Raw genomic sequence first — 19,482 nt, 5'->3', positions numbered from 1 at the left:
CACAGGACCTTTGAAACCATGAATATAATCCTCAGTGCCAGCAGAAAGAGGATTAACACCTGCACAGGGAGGGTGCAGCACCACAGCCAGCACCTGGTGGTGGGGCTGATGGGAGGGCAGAGAAAGCCTCTCAGAAGAGGTGTTCCTGAGTTGAGTTTTGAAGGATGAACAGGAAGTATCTAGGCAGAAGAGGAGGTGCAGTCCAAGTGGAGAATGTGCTACAGCAGAGGGTGCTGAGAGATTGTGGTGTATTCAAGTGCACATGGTAAGGCCAGTACAAAGGGAGGGAGGTGAGGAGCCAGGAATGGCCAGAAACAGAGCAGAGGAGATTGGCAGGGACCAGTTCCTTAATTGGTTGGTTGATTGATTAATTCACTCAAGTGTTTACTGAACATCAGGTCTATACCAGACATTGCACTAGGTAACAATTGCATCGTTAGCAGACAATGATGTACCCAAGCAGTCAAAGATGCTTGGTCTCACGGAACTTACCTTCTAGTGGGGAGACAGACAAAAAACGCACAGACTAATAAATGACAAGACTAAGAAATACCATGAAGGAAATGAATAAGAGACTAAACTAGAGAACATCTTTAGCTGGGGTGGGAAAGGCCTCTCTGCGGTGAAATTTAAACAGAGACTTGAGGCAGAAGAAGGAACCAGGAGTTAGAACATGTGGAGGAAGAACGTTCTTGTCCTTGGTCTCAGTATCACTATTTCTCCAATTGGACTTCTCTTCCTTTGAAGGGAGACACGGCGTCATCAAATAATACAAACGGAGCTATAATTGCTGGTTTCGCAGGGCGAGGATTCCATTCAAACTCTGCCCTGTTAGGACTCCCGTTCTTAGGTGGGTTCTGGGGCAAGCTATGTGAAAAACACGATCATGAAATCACAGGTCTGCCTCAAGATTTTGGACAATTCTCACCCTTTAGGGAAGTATAGCTGAGGACAGAAGGGCAACCTTCTCCTGTGCTCTTTGAAGGCCCCTCCGCCTGTTCCGTGGAGGCTTGAACACTGATTTGGGTGAGAGTTTACGACAGGAGAAATACTCAGGAGAGAGGACCACCACCCAGATCAAGTTATCTATCAAACGTTTCCCGCACCCTAGAAGGGTAAACGTACTTCAATTTAACCTCCTTTGTAGGTGGGAGTGGCGCCTCCTCTCCAAACCCAACCCAACTGCTGCCTCTCCGCCCCGTCCTAGCCTAGGCTGAGAGGAACTATCCTCGTCCTGTCCACGCACCTGGTTCGCTGAAAGTGAAAGGACCTAGGGCTCCTCCCTACGCCATCTCTTCCGCACCCTTCGGTACGGCCCCCCGCCAACTTGTTTGGGCCCTGTCTCCAGACCCCGCCCATCTTCAGCACCAGCCAGCCGCTCTTGCTTTGGGTCACGCCTCCTTCCGGCTCTTCCCCGGAGTGGCCACCTTTGAGCCCCCACCTCCCTGCTCGGCTTCCGGGCACGCCTCCTTCTGTCCCGCTTCAATTTTTCCTCCCTCCTGGGTTTCTCTTCAGCCACGCCTCCGGCCCCCTCTGCTAAGGGTGCCACTTCGCCCAGCCTCGCCTCGGTCTCCCTCCACCTTTGACTCCTCCTACGGGCACGGCCTCCCTTTAGCTCCACCCACGTCCCCTCCTTTCAAGCACGGCCCTGGCTCCCGGCTCGGCGCGGCCTCCACGGTCTTCCATACCTGCCTTGCGCTTCTCTCGTCTCCGGCCTCACCACCCTCTCAGCCCTGCCCCGCCTTCGGCTCGCTTATTGGTGTAGCAGAGTCTCTCTCTTCTAGTCCTTAGCTCCGCCTCTCCAGCCTCCCTCCTCGGTCCCTCCTCCCTCAGTCAGGTCCCGCCCTGGCTCCGCCTGCCTCTTCTCCCCGCCGAAGCTCTGGACCTTTCTAAAGCGAGGCTGAGGGGGTGGGGAAAGCCCATGCGCCCGGGAAGCCGGGCTGTGTCAGGGTGGGGCTGCGGACTCAGCGCTTGGGTCTCGGTGTCCTTTCCTGGAGAAAGAGGCAGGAGCGTGGAGGGAAGGCCCAGGGCCAGGGCTGGAGCGGCGGGTGGGGCCAAGCTTAGGGAAACCGTTCAGGGCACCCCCACTCCCGCGCGCTCCAGTGGTGCCGGCCGAGGGAAGGACTCGCGGCTGCGGGGCTCGCGCCGCTGTCAGTGCGGCGGGGCGCGCGAGCGGCGCGGGCGCAGGGCGGGCTGGGCCGGGAGAAGCTGAGGGGGCGGTAGCGGCGGCGGGGGCGACTCCCGCGCGTGTGCTCAGCTCCTCACGCCGCGGCCGGAGCCGCCTTCTTCCTCCTTCGCTCCCTCCCTTCCGCCCCCGAGTGCGGCGGCACCGCCTCCTTCCGCGCCGCGCGGCTTCCTCCAGACCTCTTGGCGCGGGTGAGTGGGGGCCACGGGCGTCTCCTTAAGGGTGCGGGGGAGTGTTCCTCTTTCCTTTTCGGCCGCCCACCTCTTCACTCGAGTTCCTGCCTATTTTTAGAAACTCTTTTTTCGGCCATTCTGGGCGTCCCAGGAGCGGGAGTAACTCCCGGCCCCCTCCGCCCGCACCTCCTCCCCATCCCCGGGCCCGCCGCCCCGGGTCGCTAGCCCGGCCCATCCTCGCCTGCCCCCGGCCGCACGGCGTTCCCTGGCCGATTCCCCCTTGCGGGCCGGGCCTGGGTCAAGAGTTGGCGGGGTGGGCCCGCGCCCGCTCGGAAGTTGGAGTCTTTGTGCTCGCGCCCCGCCCCACCCGGCGAGGGGAGGAGGGAAGGGAGCGGAGGCCGCGCCGGGGAGGCCTGGGCGGGCTCGGTCCCGGCTCCGGCCCCGGCTTCTTCCGGCTCTCCTGCCCGATCCGGCTGGGTCTGCGGGCTCCCCGAGGTGCGCAGAACTGGCCCTGCCTCGCTCCCCCCCGGGCTTGAGCGCCGCCGCGGCCCCCGCCGCTGCCGTTCCTGGGCTCCTTGCACACCTTGGGGCTCGGAGAGGAGCAACAACCGGTCCTCGAGCTGGGGCAGTGTTCCGCAATTCACGCAGCCCTCTGTGTGCAGCCGAGCTTTAGTTTGTCCCTCCGTAAAATTTGGGAAAGAAAGTCGCCTCGCAGCATGTTTGTGGATTTAGGAAACTAATATGTGAGAGAAGTGTTTAATACCAACAGGTAACATTTAATGGACTTGATTAGGAACTTTGTCAGCCCTATTTCATTTAATGCTCATGACGGCCTTCTGGGGTTATCCCCCTTTCCAAAAGCAAAAAACAAGGCTCAGGGAGGTGAAATAATGTGCTGCAAATCATAGTAGTCATAGAAGTGTAAAGTCTTGGTACTAGTACCTGTTACTTATTTCTTAAGTGTGAGCTTGTGTAATCTCTTAGTGCAGAGAGGATTTTGACTTACCCTTGGGTCACATCGTTGGAGACGTAACTCCGTTTTCCCTGACTTCTAGGCTAGTGTCCACTATGCTATGGATGAAATCCCATTCTGGGGATATGAGGGGTCGGAGGGAAAGGAAATTACTGTGGATTTCTTGCTAGTATTGCCCGTTAGAATTTGATGAAGGTAGGGGACTCCAGATCTCAGGTACAACTGAAATTCTCTGGGATTTTGGCGCAAGCAAGGCTTGAGTCATAACAGTGAGGGCTATCCATTTTGTTTATAGTATGTTCCTCCCCCCAAACCTTGAGTGTTCTCCATAGTGTTTAGATTTATAGCTCCTGGTTGGGGGAGGGGAAGCAGGAAGTGGCTCAAGTCAAGTGCTTCAACTCTCTGCCTTCAAATAGGGTTTTATTTTCCCTATTTTCAGGTAAGACCAAGAGGGATAAAAGCGAACTAAAATTAACTTTGACTAGTGTTCTAGTTTTCCTGTGTGTTTGATCCTGGTGTGGGAAGTGTCAAAATCAGGTAGGCCACATTTTGAAAGAGTCTCCTGATGTTTGCATTAATTCTTGAGAGTCTGGAGGTCTGTTGTGCCCTCCTTTTTCCAAAATTCTGGATTTAGAACTTGTGGTATGTAGGAGCTGGAAGGGGTCTTACTATCTGGTCTAACTTTTTTGTTTGCCTTGTCCCTCTTCCCTGTTAATTGAACACTGAAAGGGGAAGTAAGTTGTCTAAATTCACAGACTGCCTTAGTGACAAATCGGAACTAGAATTCCCAGTCCAGTAGTAGTTATATTTCTACAATCCCTTGCCACCTTTTAAAAGAGCAGTAAATTACATAGGCAGGCCTTAAGACCAGGAATCCCGAGTAAATTGAAATCACGAGGAAGTTGTTTAGTTCCAGCCACTCTCCATGCCTCAGGTTTTGCATTGAAAGGAGGTCAGGTTTTGTGCACAGGTGTACCAGTTCTCATTACTTTTATTGTGTGGTACTTTATGGTTTATAGTACTCTTCTGGAATCATCTGATTTCATTTCTAATCAGTTCTGTGAGGGAGTTCTTAGAATTTGCTTTACATCTCCATTTTACAGCTGTAATTGAGAATGGAGACACAGCAAGGTTGGGGTACTTGCCTTTCTTATAATCACCAGATTAACAAGTGGTAAGGACAGGACACCTTTCATGGGCAGAGGATTTGATGTGGCATAATAAATTGAGGCACTTATTGTGACTCTGTGAACCTGTTTCCTTTTCTGTAAACTCAACAGGCTTGTGTGGGAGCTGTGAGAAATGGCCGTGAAAGTCTATTGCAGTAGTAGAAATAATAGCTAACATTAAGTACTTACCATATACCAGGTACTGGACTAAGGACTTTCTGTGGGGTATCTCATTTATTCCTCAGAGCAATTTTATGAATTAGGTATTATCCCTGATTTACAGAGGAAGAAATAGGCTTTAGAGAGGTTATATGACTTGCTCAGGATCATGTAATTGATAACTGCAGACAGTATAACTTTAAAGCCAGTGTGGGTGTTTTTTTGTTTTTTGTAAAAATACACGGGACATAAAATTAACCATTTTAACCAGTTTAAAATGGACAGTTCTCTGGCATTAAGTGCATTCACACTGTTATGCAGCCATCACCACTATCCTTACCTAGAAATTTTTGTCTTCCCCAACTGAAACTGTATCCATTAAACACTAACTGCCTATTCCCATCTCCCCCCAGCCCCTGGCAACCACCATACTATTTTGTGTGTCTGAATTTGACTATTCTAAGTACCATATGTAAGTGGGATTATACATATTTTGTCCTTTTGTGACTGGCAAAGTTGGCACTCTTTGTGCCTCCCTTGACCTCAGGGTGCTTTGTAAATGCAAAATGATCAGCCCTGATTGGCAGTAGGGTGTGGTATGCATCCCCAGAGTGGGAACAGAAGCCTGATTGTACCTTTGGTTAAGCTCCTTCCCCCCTTTTCCTCTATCACTGAAGCCTGTTTTGGAGATCTGTGCTAGCCTCTTTTGTGTCTTCCAAAGTGACCTCTTACCCTTGAAATAGAACCCAGAGGGCTCTCCACTTGCCTTGTTTGCACCTGCCTTTCTGACTATACAGGGTTTGGGCATATCAGGCTGCAGTGATCAAGAATAGCAGTGCTATGACAGCAGCTCGGATCAGAACTACTCAGGATGATTAAATGGATTACCTTTATGAAATGTTCTCTCTCTTTGCCCTCCTCTTTGTATATAGTCACACAAGAGGGATTAGCTTTGGTTTCCTAGAGGGTGTTTATGGATACTCCTTGTTTGCAGGTAGTTAAGATGGAGTTAAATGCATTTAGCCTTTCAGAATTCTCTTTGGTTTGACCTTTTCCCGTTCTATGTGTTTGGGAGATGGTGGGGTGGTAGAATGTGGTGTTTGTGAAGGGTAGTTGGAATTTTGTCCTGATATCTACAGGGGGTGGGAGTGGGAGGTGTTCCAGAGATGGGTTTAATAGGGCAGCAAACAGATCTGAGCATGTTGCACTTTCCTTAAAGATCTGATGGTTTAGCATTGCCTATGTATTAAGTCCAAACCCCTGAGTGTGATAATGTCAGAATGTGCTGAATTGTTTATTGGGTAGGATCTTGTAGTTGAGGAACTTTAAAGTCCCATTCTGGCTACCTGTTGAGATTCGGTTTCATTGGACACTTCATTATCGGAAAATTTTTCATTTACAGGAAAATTATTAAGCATCTGCCATGCACAGTCCTAACCTTGGGGATTTGGGTCTATATAGTGTCGTGGGGAAGACAGGCAAGGAAACAGGCCGTGTGAGAAGTATTGTGAATAGGATAAACACTATGAGAGCATAGAGAAATGGTTACTTACCCAGCCTTGGAGGCTTCTTCAGATCTCAAGAAAAACAGAGAGACCTGAGGCAGGAGGAAACGAGATTTGGAGAGTTGAGGAGAGAAGATAAGACTAGGCAGAAGGAATTGCAAGTTTAGAGATGGTGGTGGTAATAGGTAAGACTTTTGGCCATTTACTGTATGTCAGGTACTATACTCTTAAGCATTTAACATGTGTTACTCCTTCCTATAACCACCTTGAGAAGTATACTATTATTCCCACTCCATAGGTGAAGAACAGACCCAGAGGGGTTAAATACATCTCTCAGTTTTCTCAAGATTCTTGAATGGATCATAAAACAAAAGATGGGTGGATGTGACCCGAGATGAGAGGAGACTGGTACAGTAGGTAGAGCAGAAGCCAAGTCATGAAAGGGGCTTGTTGCCCAGGTTGAGGAGTTTGAACTTTAAACTGAGATGAGGGGGGCCATGCTCCCCTGGGCATTTTAGAAGGCTCTCTGGCTACCTGTTTGGGGACTGGATTGGAGGGCTAGAGTACCATGGGCAAAAAAGACCAGTTAGGAGGAGGCTGTTATGGTACATACAGGTAGGAGATGATGATGTTTCCAATGAAGGGGGTGTGTGTGTGTGTGTGTGTGTGTGTGTGTGTGTGTGTGTGTAGAAGGAATTGTGAATGAGTCACAAAGATGATTGGTGTGGAGAGTAAGCAAGAAATCAGGGATGACTTCTAGATTTCTACCTGGTGCAGTTGTACAGATGAGGATGCTTATTATTGAGGTGCGGACACAAGAGAGAGGGTGGATTTCTCATGCAGGGTCCTACATCTGCTTTCATTTACCTTCTAGTTACTGATCCTAGTTCTCCATGGGGAGGGTGGGAGTGGGGGCATGGGTGCGGGAGAGATATTTCGCAACACATCTGGTAACTATTCCTGACTAAACTGGGTGATGTAAACGCTAGTTTCTTTTTTTTTCTATTTTTTTTTAAATGTATTTATTTTGAGTGAGAGGGAGAGAGAATCCCAAGCACCCTCAGTGCTCTTAGTGCAGAGCCAGATGCAGGGCCTGAATTATGAACCATGGGATCATGACCTGAGCCAAAATCAAGAGTTGGATGAGCCACACAGGTGCCCCAACACTAGTTTAGAAAAGGGGGAAATATTAAGATATCAGACACCCAGGCCCTCCGTAACCCTGAAGGTTGCTTATGTTAAGCCAAGAACAGCTTACATTTTCTTTAGACAATGTCCTTTGGTACTGCTCTGTCCATGTGCTACTGTGGCCCTCTCTAAGTCACTTGTGTTTACTACCTGCTAGGCACTGGGAAAACAAAGTTGAGTAAAACAGGAGCTTGCATCCAGAAAGGCAGCAGGTCTCAGTAGTTTAGCTAACAGTGGTGGAGGCAGAGGGTAGGGTGAGGCTGGTCAGGGTGGGACCAGATGCCGAGGGACCAAGAGGGATTTTTGTTACGATTCTAGATGATGATTTAGATAATATATCTCTTGGAGAGAGGCATTTTCTTTCTTCTCTCCCATTTCTTAGGCAGTGGGGGGGGGGGGCTGGTAAGAGTAAAGATAGGAGGGTTTTCATATGAATGTCTATAAAAACTTTTTTTTTTCAATTTTATCTTGAGGTATAAAAGGTACAACTGGAGTGGGGAAGATGACAGCAGTAATGTTAATCTGCTGACTTACACCTGCCCATTAGGTATTATAAGGAAAGTTTCAGACCTGAGATGGGGTACTGCTCTTAGACTCTCAGGATTAGAGAGAGGGGACAGTGGGATAAACTGGGAGCTTAGTCATGAGCCCAAAGATTATTCATTCTGGTCCCTGCTGTTAATTCAGCTTGCGGTCTTGCCTTTCCTTTTCTGGTGCCATTTCATCATAAAATAATCTCAGAGCTCCCTGAAATTCTGTAAAGACCCAAAGGGTGGGAGCTGGGGGCAAAAATTAATTTTGAGGTCCTTCTCTGGTCACCTTCCCCACCCTGCTTAAATGAATAACTAGACATAGGCATCTGTCCAAGTATCATTAGTTATCTTTTCCATTTCTATAACCCTCCCTTTTTTTTCCTTCAGTTTTATTATCTTTCACTTCTTAAGGACCTTCATGTGGATAAATGGCCATAGCTCATTGGAGGATGGGGGGAAGTGTGGAATATATCACTAGGTTCTATTCTATATCTCCAGAAGGTCATTTAGGCTGTCCACTGCTCTCTCTACAGGGTTAGGGGTGGGGAGATTGTGGTTGAATACTTATAGTTTCTTTCTTTCTTTGATTTTTTTAAAATTTTATTTTATTTTTTTAATTTACATCCAAATTAGCATATAGTACAACAATGATTTCAGGAGTAGATTCCTTAATGCCCTTTTAGTCCATCCCTCTTCCCACAACCCCTCCAGTAACCTTCTGTTTGTTATCCATATTTAAGAGTCTCTTATGTTTTGTCCCCCTCCCTGTTTTTATATTATTTTTGCTTCCCTTCCCTTGTGTTCATCTGTTCTGTGTCTTAAAGTCCTCATATGAGTGAAGCCCTATGATATTTGTCTTTCTCTGACTGACTAATTTCGCTTAGCATAATACCCTCTAGTTCCATCCATGTAGTTGCAAATGGCAAGATTTCATTCTTTTTGATTGCCGGGTAATACTCCATTATATATATACTCCATTATATATATATATATATATATATACACACACACACACACACACACACACACACACACACCCCACATCTTTATCCATTCATCCATCGATGGACATTTGGGCTCTTTCTATACTTTGGTTATTGTTGATAGTGCTGCTGTAAACATTGGAGTGCATGTGTCCCTTTGAAACAGCATACCTGTATCCCTTGGATAAATACCTAATAGTGCAATTGCTGGGTTGTAGGGTAGTTCTATTTTTAACTTTTGAGGAACCTCCGTACTGTTTTCCAGAGTGGCTGCCCCAGTTTGCATTCCCACCAGCAGTACAAAAGAGATCCTCTTTCTCTGCATCCTTGCCAACATCTGTTGTTGCCTGAGTTGTTAATATTAGCCATTCTGAGAAGTGTGAGGTGGTATTACATTGTGGTTTTGATTTGTATTTCCCTGATGATGAGTGATGTTGAGCATGTTTTCATGCATCAGTTGGCCATCCTGGATGTCGTCTTTGGAGAAGTGTCTATTCATGTCTTTTGCCCATTTCTTCACTGGATCATTTGTTTTTTGGGTGTTGAGTTCGATAAGTTCTTTATAGATTTTGGATACTGACCCTTTTTCTGATATGTCATTTGCAATATCTTCTCCCATTCTGTTGGTTACCTTTTAGTTTTGCTGATTGTTTCCTTCGCTGTGCAGAAAGAAGCTTTTAATTTTGATGAGGTCCCAATAGTTTATTTTTGCTTTGGTTTCCCTTGCCTCCGGAGACGTGTTGAGTAAGAAGTTGCTGCGGCCAAGATCAAAGAGGTTTTTGCCTGCTTTCTCCTCAAGGATTTTGATGGCTTTTTGTCTTACATTTAGGTCTTTCATCCATCTTGAGTTTATTTTTGTGTAGGGTGTAAGAAAGTGGTCCAGGTTCATTTTTCTGCATGTTGCTATCCAGTTTTCCCAGCACCACTTGCTGAAGAGACTGTCTTTATTCCATTGACTATTCTTTCCTGCTTTGTCAAAGATTAGTTGGCCATATGTTTGTGGGTCCGTTTCTGGGTTTTCTATTCTGTTCCATTAATCTGAGTGTATGTTTTTGTGCCATCTTTCTTTCTTTCTTAATGTTTATTCATTTATCTTAGAGGGAGAGGGAGAGGGAGAGCGCGCACACGTGACTGGGGAGGGGACAGAGAGAGAGAGAGAGAGAGAGAGAGAGAGCGCGCGTCCCAAGCAGGCTCCATGCTGCCAGCACAGAGCTTGATGCAAGGCTTGAACCCATGAACTGCGAGACCATGACCTGAGCCAAAACCAAGAGTTGAATGCCCAACCGACTGAGCCACTCAGGTACCCCAAATACTTAGAGTTTTCTGAGGCTCTGACATATGTATTTGAAGTGCTCCACTGACTAAAGTGCACATCTGGCTATTCTTCTGACACGCCCAGTGTTGCTCCACTGGGGGAAATAGGCTTTTTGATGCTTGCCAAAGTCATGTAACTTGTAATTACCTGATATTCTCTGGGATCTGTCTTCCTGTCTAAAACAAGGGGGTTAGGGCGCCTGGGTGGCTCAGTCGGTTGAGCGTCCGACTTCAGCTCAGGTCACGATCTCGCAGTCCGTGAGTTCGAGCCCCGCGTCAGGCTCTGGGCTGATGGCTCAGAGCCTGGAGCCTGTTTCCGATTCTGTGTCTCCCTCTCTCTCTGCCCCTCCCCTGTTCATGCTCTGTCTCTCTCTATCTCAAAAATAAATAAAACGTTAAAAAAAAAATTAAAAAAAAATAAAACAAGGGGGTTGGACTAGATAATCTTGAATGATATTTTTACCTCTTAATAGTATGAATTTCTGGTTTTATGGAAGTGACTTAAGAATTCATTTCTGGAAGGAGAAACAGTTTTGTTAGAGCATTGAGAGTATGTCGGAGGGTTAAATTCCGAGTTCACGGGTACCTTTCAGTATATAAACAGATGGATATTGCTTTTTAGAGTGGACAGATTGCTGAAAGATTGCTTGTGAGATGAATTTATCAGATTGTCTAAGCAGCTCCATTATAAACTTGGAGCTGTTGTCCCATGGACAAACTTGGAGTCTAAGGACTATAAAAAATTATATTTAAATGTTTGGCAAACTGTTTAAAATCATAGAATAAAGACAGATAAAAAACAGTATAAGATTCTCAAACAGTACTAGGACTGGAAAAACACTATACCCGGAATTTGCATTTCCTTAGAGCTTTAGCTTTATGAGGTAGATGCCTCTACTGAGGTTACCTGTCCCTTGAAATGCCATCTGTAGAGACTGAATAGTTCTGTTTGTTAAGGTAAGAGTCATTGCTTTATTCCAAGTAAGTATTCTCTTTTAGAAGGCCAGGTTAATACTTTAATGTTATTGGCCAGGTTTTCTTCATTCTAGAGGTATTTATCTGGTATTTAGCGGTCTCCTGTTTGTTTTATTAAGGATTTTTTTTTTTTTGTAATTTATTGTCAAATTGGTTTCCATACAACACCCAGTGCTCATCCCAAAGGGTGCCCTCCTCAATACCCATCACCCACCCTCCCCTCCCTCCCACCCCCAATTAAGGATTTTACTAAACCTAGTTAAAGGTACTGTTTGCATGGTGTCTGTTGATCTGTTTGTCTAGTTTCCTTTGTAATTCTTTGTGCTACTGAAAGCAAGCTCAGCAGTAGATTTAAAAGAATCATTTCTATAACTCATTATTTCTCTAGATCTGGGTTTCCTTTCTGGAAGTAGGATCATGCTATACTGAGAGGTCAAATGTTGCCTGCTTACATGGACCTTTAGGACTTTGTTCTTCCAGATAGCTGTAAGCTGGCAATGAGGAATGGTATTGTCAGTATAGTAATAATAGTGATGCCTGAATCAGAATCAGTTGAACACAAGAATAACTTTTCTTAAGGCCTTAAAGACTCACCTTAAATTGGTTTTCACATAAATTAAAATAAGCTTTTGATAAAATTAGGGTCTTAGTAGAGTTACCATACTGAGTAGGCTACCTAGCTGTGATAGCATCATTATATTTATGCAGCTGCCTTTCATCCCAAAGTTCAGTCATTCTTTTCCAGGAATTTGGAGTACCTGCTATGTGTTCTGTCTATGGAGAACATAAAAACAAAGCAAGACCTGATTGCTGCCCTCAAATTACTTTCAGTTTTGAGAGAAGTACAGTGGATCCTAGTTTCTGCTTACTCCTGCTGCCCTGGCCCAGATATTTGGGTTGAGGATTCAGACTAGAAATAGCAGAATTGATGGATGTATCACTAGGCAAGGAGACCTTTTTGAAGATCTGACTTCCAGTGTTTGCATATATTTTTGCCCCCCTTTATCTATTGGTGAGGTGCCCCACACACAGTGTGTAAAGTCAAGAACATTAGGGTAGGGGACAACATTGTCCTTCAGGCTTGGGTGTCCAGACATCTGTCTAGTGCTTTTCCTAATCTCCTCACATCAGTTCTCTGGCTGGCTTCCAGAAAGATTTGATACTGTCTAGCTTCTTATTTAGGAAGTAAGAAAATGAAGTTTCATATTGAATTATTTGAAGTTTTATTATACTCAGTTTTGAAATAGCTCTCTATTTTGCTTGAAAGTGAATTATATGAAGTGTGGTTTCTGGCATTTGCTCAATTTGTGACTTATTAATTGTGATTAAATTGTGGTTCTTGAAGCCCACCACCACTGTCTCTGCCAGTCTTCTTTGAACACTTTGCAGCATGGAGCCCTAAGGAAATGGAGGGAACGTTGAGCTTACCCTGATCTTGAAGGGCTCTTCCTCTTTTCTGGTTTCTACACTCAAAAAAGAAAGGTTTTTTGGATGTTGTGTTGTGTTCCAACAATTTAGCATTGCCTGTGAGGTTTAGAAGAAGAGAAAATATGCCTGTGCCTGTCCTTGAAGGTTGGAGATAATATTGAAATCAGTCATCCAAACTGTATGGAGCCCATTGAATGCCTTCTTGGTGCTGTGAGGGATGTAAACATGTATAGCATATTCTTGACTTCAGGGAACCTATGGTCTCTTTGGGGAGAGAAGATGTGTATCTGACAATAAGGCAGTTTGGTGTAGATAGCTTTGTTTGGATGACTAAGGTCTACTCTGTTCTTTGGCACTAATTTGGCCAGGTAAACTGAAATAAGTCATTTTTCCTCTTGGACCTCCATTTTGTCATCTATAAAATGGGGTTAATATTCCATATCTTAACTTCTTCACAATATTATTGTGAGGAACAAGTTAATTTTACTAAAAATACAAATGATACATTATAAAACCAGATGATGCAATTTATATGTGAATTTATATATGAACTTTATATATAAATGTATTATACATGAAGAACACATGAGCTGTTTGTCAGAGTTAATGGGTAAATGGCAGTGTTTTCCATAGAAGGAGAGATCTCTTTGGGCTGGAGTGATCAGAAAGAGCGGTCTGAATCAGCCTCTAGGACTGGAGAAAGAATGATGGAAGCATTTAGACAGGGGCATTGATGAGGCAAAAGACTAGGAAAAACTTAAGGGGAGCAGGTTAGTGTTTTCCAGCCTCAAGTCACAGGGTAGGTGTATATTCAGCATTAGTTACCAGTTTTCGAAGGCATACCAGATTACACTCTTGTTAGTGGTATAGGAGAGATTCCTGTTGCTTCGCATTCGGGTCAACACTTAGCATTGTCTTTTTCATTTTAAGTCCTGTTGGTTGATAGTTACAGAACTGAGTTTAATGAACGTAATATGAACTCTCAGGTAGCAATGCCATGAAAAAGTAAGATTGGGATTTGTGGTGTGTGGTGCCCAGGGAGCATTTATGGTGGAGTGAGCATTTCACTGGGCTTTGTAGGATAAAGATAGTGACCATATATTATCTGGGACCACTTCAGTTTCTCATGTTCTGTCTGGTTGTGCTTAATAAATTATGAAACACCAGTATTTCTGTGTCAGGACTCTATCTCCTTGATACCCTGAAATCTCTTCTCAATTGCTGTGCCCCACTCCCTTTCCCTACCCCATTTTCCCAGAAAGTACGGTCACAGGAGATTTTAGGCTATGGAGATGGAGAGAGGACATTCTGTTGAACAGAAACACATGAATGACTAAATTGAATGGCATCCCTATTCTTGCTAATGAGCTGAAGAGGGGAGGATGTGTCCATACTTCAAGGGGTGGATGGTGATGCCTTCTCATAGCCCTCTGGAGCAGGTGGAAAATGTCTACTGTTCCCAAGCCAATTGTATTTAAACTGGATAGAATGAGAATGACCTCTTTGCCTGAAATTACATCATTTCAGGAAATAAATTAATCCAGCAGTAATACTTGAAATATATCAAAAGAGAGTTTGTCTTTTAAAAGAAGGGGGAGGTGGCAAGAGGGAATACCAAAACCTAAAGAGCTTAGTCTCTCAAAGCTCATCTATTACTTGTATATTTGCTCAGGGAAAAATTGCCATTTCTTTATCAGCTTTCATCCTGCTGGGTGGACCCTAGCTGGGTGTTTATTTTCTGTAGTTTTACCAAATCACTTTGAAGGCTGGTGTGAACATTGATCATTTCTTAGAGCCTTTCCTCTTTGTTCTGTCAGCAAATATTAGAAAATGTACCTTAAATTACCTGGTTGGGGGAAATGAGGTGGCCCTGCCTGCTCCCAGAGAGCAGTACTTCCATGTTAAACATTAGTTAGGTCCTGATCCTGTTTCAGGTCTGGGGTATTTGTCAGGAGAGACTGACACTGATGCCACTGAGGACATATACTAGAGGGTATTTAGGCCTTCTGTCAAGTAGACTAGTTGAGTACTTGATTAAAAATCTGATCTCGGTTCTAAACCTAACTCTGTGTTTGTTATTAATAGTTGCTGCCCTGTATCGGGTGCCCACTGTGTTGAGATACCATGCTTGGTACCTTGGTTCAAACTAATAGGGCTGATGTTTATTTAAAATTACTGTGTGCTAATAAGCTCTTTGTGTATGTATAGAAATCTTTATAAATCCTATAATACAAGACCTATATAAGTAAATTTATGTATCATTTACATATGTTATATAAATCTTGTATATCATGCATAAGTCTGTCTATATATAAAAATCATTTATTCTTACCTCAACCTTAAGAAGTAGGTTCTGTTGATCCTCATCATATAGATAGGAAACTGAGATGCCAGGAGGTTAAGAAATATATTGTCACACTGCCAGTAAATGAAGTTGCCAGGAGTTAAACCTAACCAGTTATTTATTTTTAATATGAAAAACTTTAAACATACCCAAAATAGAATAGATTAATGAAGCCTGATTCATTACTGTACCTATCACTCAGCTTCAATTCATGGTCAGTCATATTTCACATAACCCACCCCTACCTACTTCTCATAGTATGCTTTGAAGAAAATCTCAGCTATCATATTTTGTCCTTAAATATTTCACAACATATTTCTAAAGGATGATTTAAAAAATAAAACTTCAGGGGCACCTGGGTGGTTCACTTGGTTAAGTGTCCGACTTCGGCTCAGGTCCTGATCTTGTGTTTCATGAGTTCAAGCCCCGCATCGGGCTCTGTGCTGACAGCTCAGAGCCTGGAGCCTGCTTCAGATTCTGTGTCTCCCCCTCTCTCTGCCCCTCCCCTGCTTGTGCTCTCTCTCTCTGTCTCTCAAAAAATAAATGTTAAAAAAAAATTAAAAAAACTGCAGTGGTGCCTGATTGGCTCAGTTGGTACGGCATGCAACTCTTGATCTCAGGATTGTGAGTTCCAGCCCCACACTGGGGGAAGAGTTTACTTAAACAAAACAAAATACAAAACACAACTACAGTGCCATTTTCATACCTTGTAAAATTTAACAACTCCTTAATACCATCAAAATTCAGATTGTGTTCAAATTTCCAGTTATCTCATAAATGTCAAAATCTTATTTTTACAGTTTGTTTGACTTAGGATTTGTATAAGATCCACATTTTAATTGGTTCCATCTTTTAAGTCTCTCTCTTTCTTTTTTTAAGTTTATTTCTTTATTTTGAGAGAGAGCATGCATGAGCAAGCAGGGGAGGGGCAGAGAGAGAGAGGGAAGGAGAGAGAATCCCAAGCAGGCTCCTCACTGTCAGCCCAGAGCCTGATGTGAGGTCTCATCCCATCAACCATGAGATCATGACCCGACCTGAAATCAAGAGTCTTATCCTTCAACTGACTGACCACCCAGGCGCCCCCTAAGTCTCTTTTAATTTGTAGTTCACCCCTGTGTGGTTTTTGTGTTACCTTTATTTGTTGAAGTAACTGGATTGTTTTCCTTGTAGAGTTTTCCATGTTCTGAATTGTCTATAAATTGCTGGTTGTATCTAGGGGGCAAATATGTCTTAATCCTCATGGCAACTACAAAAAATAGGTATTTTTGTTTTGCAGATGAGAAAACAGACTGAGAAAGATTGGGTGACTTGTCTAGAGCCTCCCAGCAACCTTGGATTTAAGCACAGACCATTTTGTCTCCAAAGCCTTTGTTCTTTGCTTTTTTCCACTCCCCCATTCTGTGAGCTTGGGCAAATCATTTTAAGTTCTCTGGGCCTTAGTTTCTTTGATACATACACTGATGAATCTCATAGGAGTAGTAGTTTATGTGTCGATGACCATTTGAATGCCTACCATGTGATGGCATGGTACTAGATGCTGTGGATGATACTCAGGTGAATATGTCTTCAGTGAGCAGGTGGTCAGCCAGGGACTGTAGGACTATACCCTGTTTCAGACATGGAGACTGTTTTGGACATGATGGGGCTATAGGAGCTTCCTAACTAACCTTTCTGTCTTGTCCTCTTTCATGCCATACTCCTCCCTGCTGCCAGGTGCCTTTTTCTAAAAACCATTTTTGTTGTGTACTCCCCTGCTTATAAATCTAATTTGAGGACTTGGTAAATAAGAAACAAAGTTTTTCCAGCAATAAACCTTCCCTCCTTGGATTGAGTTACTATTTCAAGGGCAGCTGGTTTTTTTTTTTTCCCTTTTGTTTGGCAAAGGTGTTATTGCTTTTATGGAAATGCTGAGGGAATCTGGAGATGATAGAAAAATGGTGGAATAAAGCATGGGAATGCCATCTTGATTCAGGGGAGAGCATACATTTAGCATTGTACTGTTGACTCTCAAGGACATCTGACTGTAATGGAGCAGTTGTGCTCTTTTGCAAAGAAAAGGTACTTTTAGTTACGAAGTTTAGGGACAAAAGTTTTAAAGATATTCCTTTAAGGGGAACCAAGCTGCTGAACTTTCATTTTACTGGCTAGCCAAACCATTAAAATGGATGCAGTATATAGAATTGAAGTCATGTAGAACAGTGGTTTGGGTCTGTAATTTGGGTAGCAGGCAGTCAGCACTGGGGTCCAGGCCAACATACAACTATAAGTAGTAAAAGTCCAAAGTCCAGAGTAGTAAGTCTCAGGGCATTTGTATCCCTAGAGCGCCTTATATGTAATAGGTACCTAATATCATTAAATCTTTCTTAAAAAATATTTTTAACAGTGGATTAAGCTAAAGAAGGTATGGAATCGTGGGTTCTATTTAAGTTCATTTTGATTTATTTTGAGGGAGTGTGAGGGTGCAAGTGGGGGAGGAGTGGAGAGAGAATCCCAAGCAGGCTCCACACCCTCAGTGCAGATCCTGATGTAGGGCTTGAACTCGTGAACTGTTGAGATCATGACTTGAGCCAAGAGTCTGATGCTTAACTGAACTACCCAGGCTCCCCTGGAATCATGGGTTCTAAAGCTCAGGAGCCAAGTGGTCCAGAACTCTGGATAGCTCCTTGGAAAAACAGTTCCTCTGACAAAAGTTAGAAGTCCTTAGGGGACTCCTAAATCCTTTCTGTTCAGAAGTATTCAGAAGATCTTACCCTCTAGATCAGGGATTGCAAACTGGCAGCCCCTTGGGTTGACTCTGGCCTGCATACATATTTTGTTTGACTTTACCTGTGCTGTTTTTCTGTTTTGTTTTGCGTTGGACCCCAGCCTGGGGAGATTGGGGCTGCCTTTCAGTGGAGATATCTTGTATGAGATCAGAGATCCTGGCATGTGGGCTATGAGGGTGACTGATTTCTCCTGAAGAGGGAATAGCCCCCTGCTGTTCTGTAGACGGCTTTAGTCCCTGAGCCCTCTACCAGGGACTCCCTGTATTGTGATTCCTTGTGCACTGCCTGTTTAAGAAGCTTGTAGCTTGGCTTTTTTTTTTTTTTTGGTCTTTGAGGCAAAGGGATATGGCTTTGATCTTTGGGCAAGTCTGTAGCACCAGCCCAGTTTGGCAAAATGCTTGTGTTTAAAGAATCACGTTCCTCATTTCTGTCCATCTCACGTAGTGTTTCCTTATTGGGTGGCTTCTTTAAGCGGAGCATATTTGTTCTCAAGTTTGTCAAAGCCCTCACCATTTCCTATTGTCTCTGTGATACCCAAGCCCAGTGCCTATTGCCATTTATCATCAGACTAGTACTTTGTTCTTTGAAACACTTGGTCACCTGTACTTAATTTTGTTACCTGCTTGGTCCTTTTGGGCCAACCCCACTCTAGATGGAACTCTTTGATATTGAAGGGGCTTTGCCCAGTTATGTGCTTTTAGTCTGCTGGGGCTAGATGAACTATCTTTATTTTATTAGAAACTTGTGGTATCCCTATTGGCTAGTAAGTCTGTCTCTTTGCTTGTCTTAGGACTTCACCAGGACAACAAACAAGTCAAGTCTCAGTGAAACTTGTCCTTGTAAAATTAGCATTTTTTGCAGTCTCTAACACACACAAGCTAGAGGAGAAGTGGGTTCTGATGCCTTGTGAAAGAAACCATGACCTCTAATACAAAACTTTTTTAAGGAGTTAGTCCCTGGTCTTTGTCCCACCTAGTTGCGATGAGCCGCAGCTCCTGGGTGTTTAGGTGACTTTTTCTGTATAAGTGACTTCTTGCTGCTTGATCTCTTCGGCTTCTTGTAATTATTGTAGCATTGTCATCTTGTATGTGGCACATCATGGTAATTTCAGTGACAACTGATCATGATATCCCAGATAGAGGGAGGAAGCTAATAAGTGTTAGGAACTCAAAAAGGATATTGGGCTAAGTTCTTATACGGCTAGTAGAATTTTGAACTGGAAAGGACTTTTCAGCAAAAACCTAATTAAACCTTTTCCTTTTACAGACCAGTCCCTATTTGAGATACTTAGCTTTGTGTTTCTTTGTGCTCTCTATTCTGTATGGGTTTTTTCCATTATATCCCACTGGACCATGAGCTCCACAAAGGCAGGAACCATGTCTGTCTTGTTAATTACTGTCTTCCCAGTGCTTGCCATAGGACGTAAGTATTTTTTGAGTGGATAACATGGACACATGGCTGAGTATTGGATGATATATGAAATCATAGGATAAAACATACCTTCCTAAAGTGTCAGTGTACTCAGATTTTTTGGATTTGGAGTAGTTTAAATATTATAACTAGTAATTGAAAAGTTTACTCTTATATTAAATCATGTTAGTATGAATTTCTTTTAGATAACATGAGAAGGCATCAAATACATTTCAGAATTACAGTAGGCCCTTTGACCTTTGCCCCAGAGGGTTTAGAGTTGCCCGAATGAACTCTGGTATTTTTGAAAAGCTAGAAAACTAATTTTTTTGATATATATTTTTTAAAATTTTTTTTTCAACGTTTATTTTTTTTTTG

General features: G+C 43.8%; 1 protein-coding gene across 6 annotated transcripts in view; it reads left to right on the top strand.

The window, feature by feature from the left end:
* The first annotated feature begins 1,926 nt into the window (after nt 1-1,926).
* RALY (RALY heterogeneous nuclear ribonucleoprotein) overlaps nt 1,927-19,482 on the top strand; it is a 96,109-nt gene continuing 78,553 nt past the window's right edge. Inside the window, exon 1 of one of the 6 annotated variants that reach the window (XM_047851416.1) lies at nt 1,927-2,376. The gene's annotated coding sequence lies outside the window, so the exon portion shown is untranslated. Of the gene's footprint in view, nt 2,377-2,959; nt 3,128-19,482 lie in introns of those variants that run through there. The other 5 variants (XR_007150702.1, XM_047851417.1, XM_047851418.1 and 2 more) reach the window with 5 other exon arrangements.

The sequence above is a fragment of the Prionailurus viverrinus genome, chromosome A3, assembly GCF_022837055.1.
Source record: "Prionailurus viverrinus isolate Anna chromosome A3, UM_Priviv_1.0, whole genome shotgun sequence".
Lineage (NCBI taxonomy): Eukaryota > Metazoa > Chordata > Mammalia > Carnivora > Felidae > Prionailurus > Prionailurus viverrinus.
Note: the sequence above shows the minus strand (reverse complement) of the source record. Positions and strands in the feature narration are given on the sequence as shown.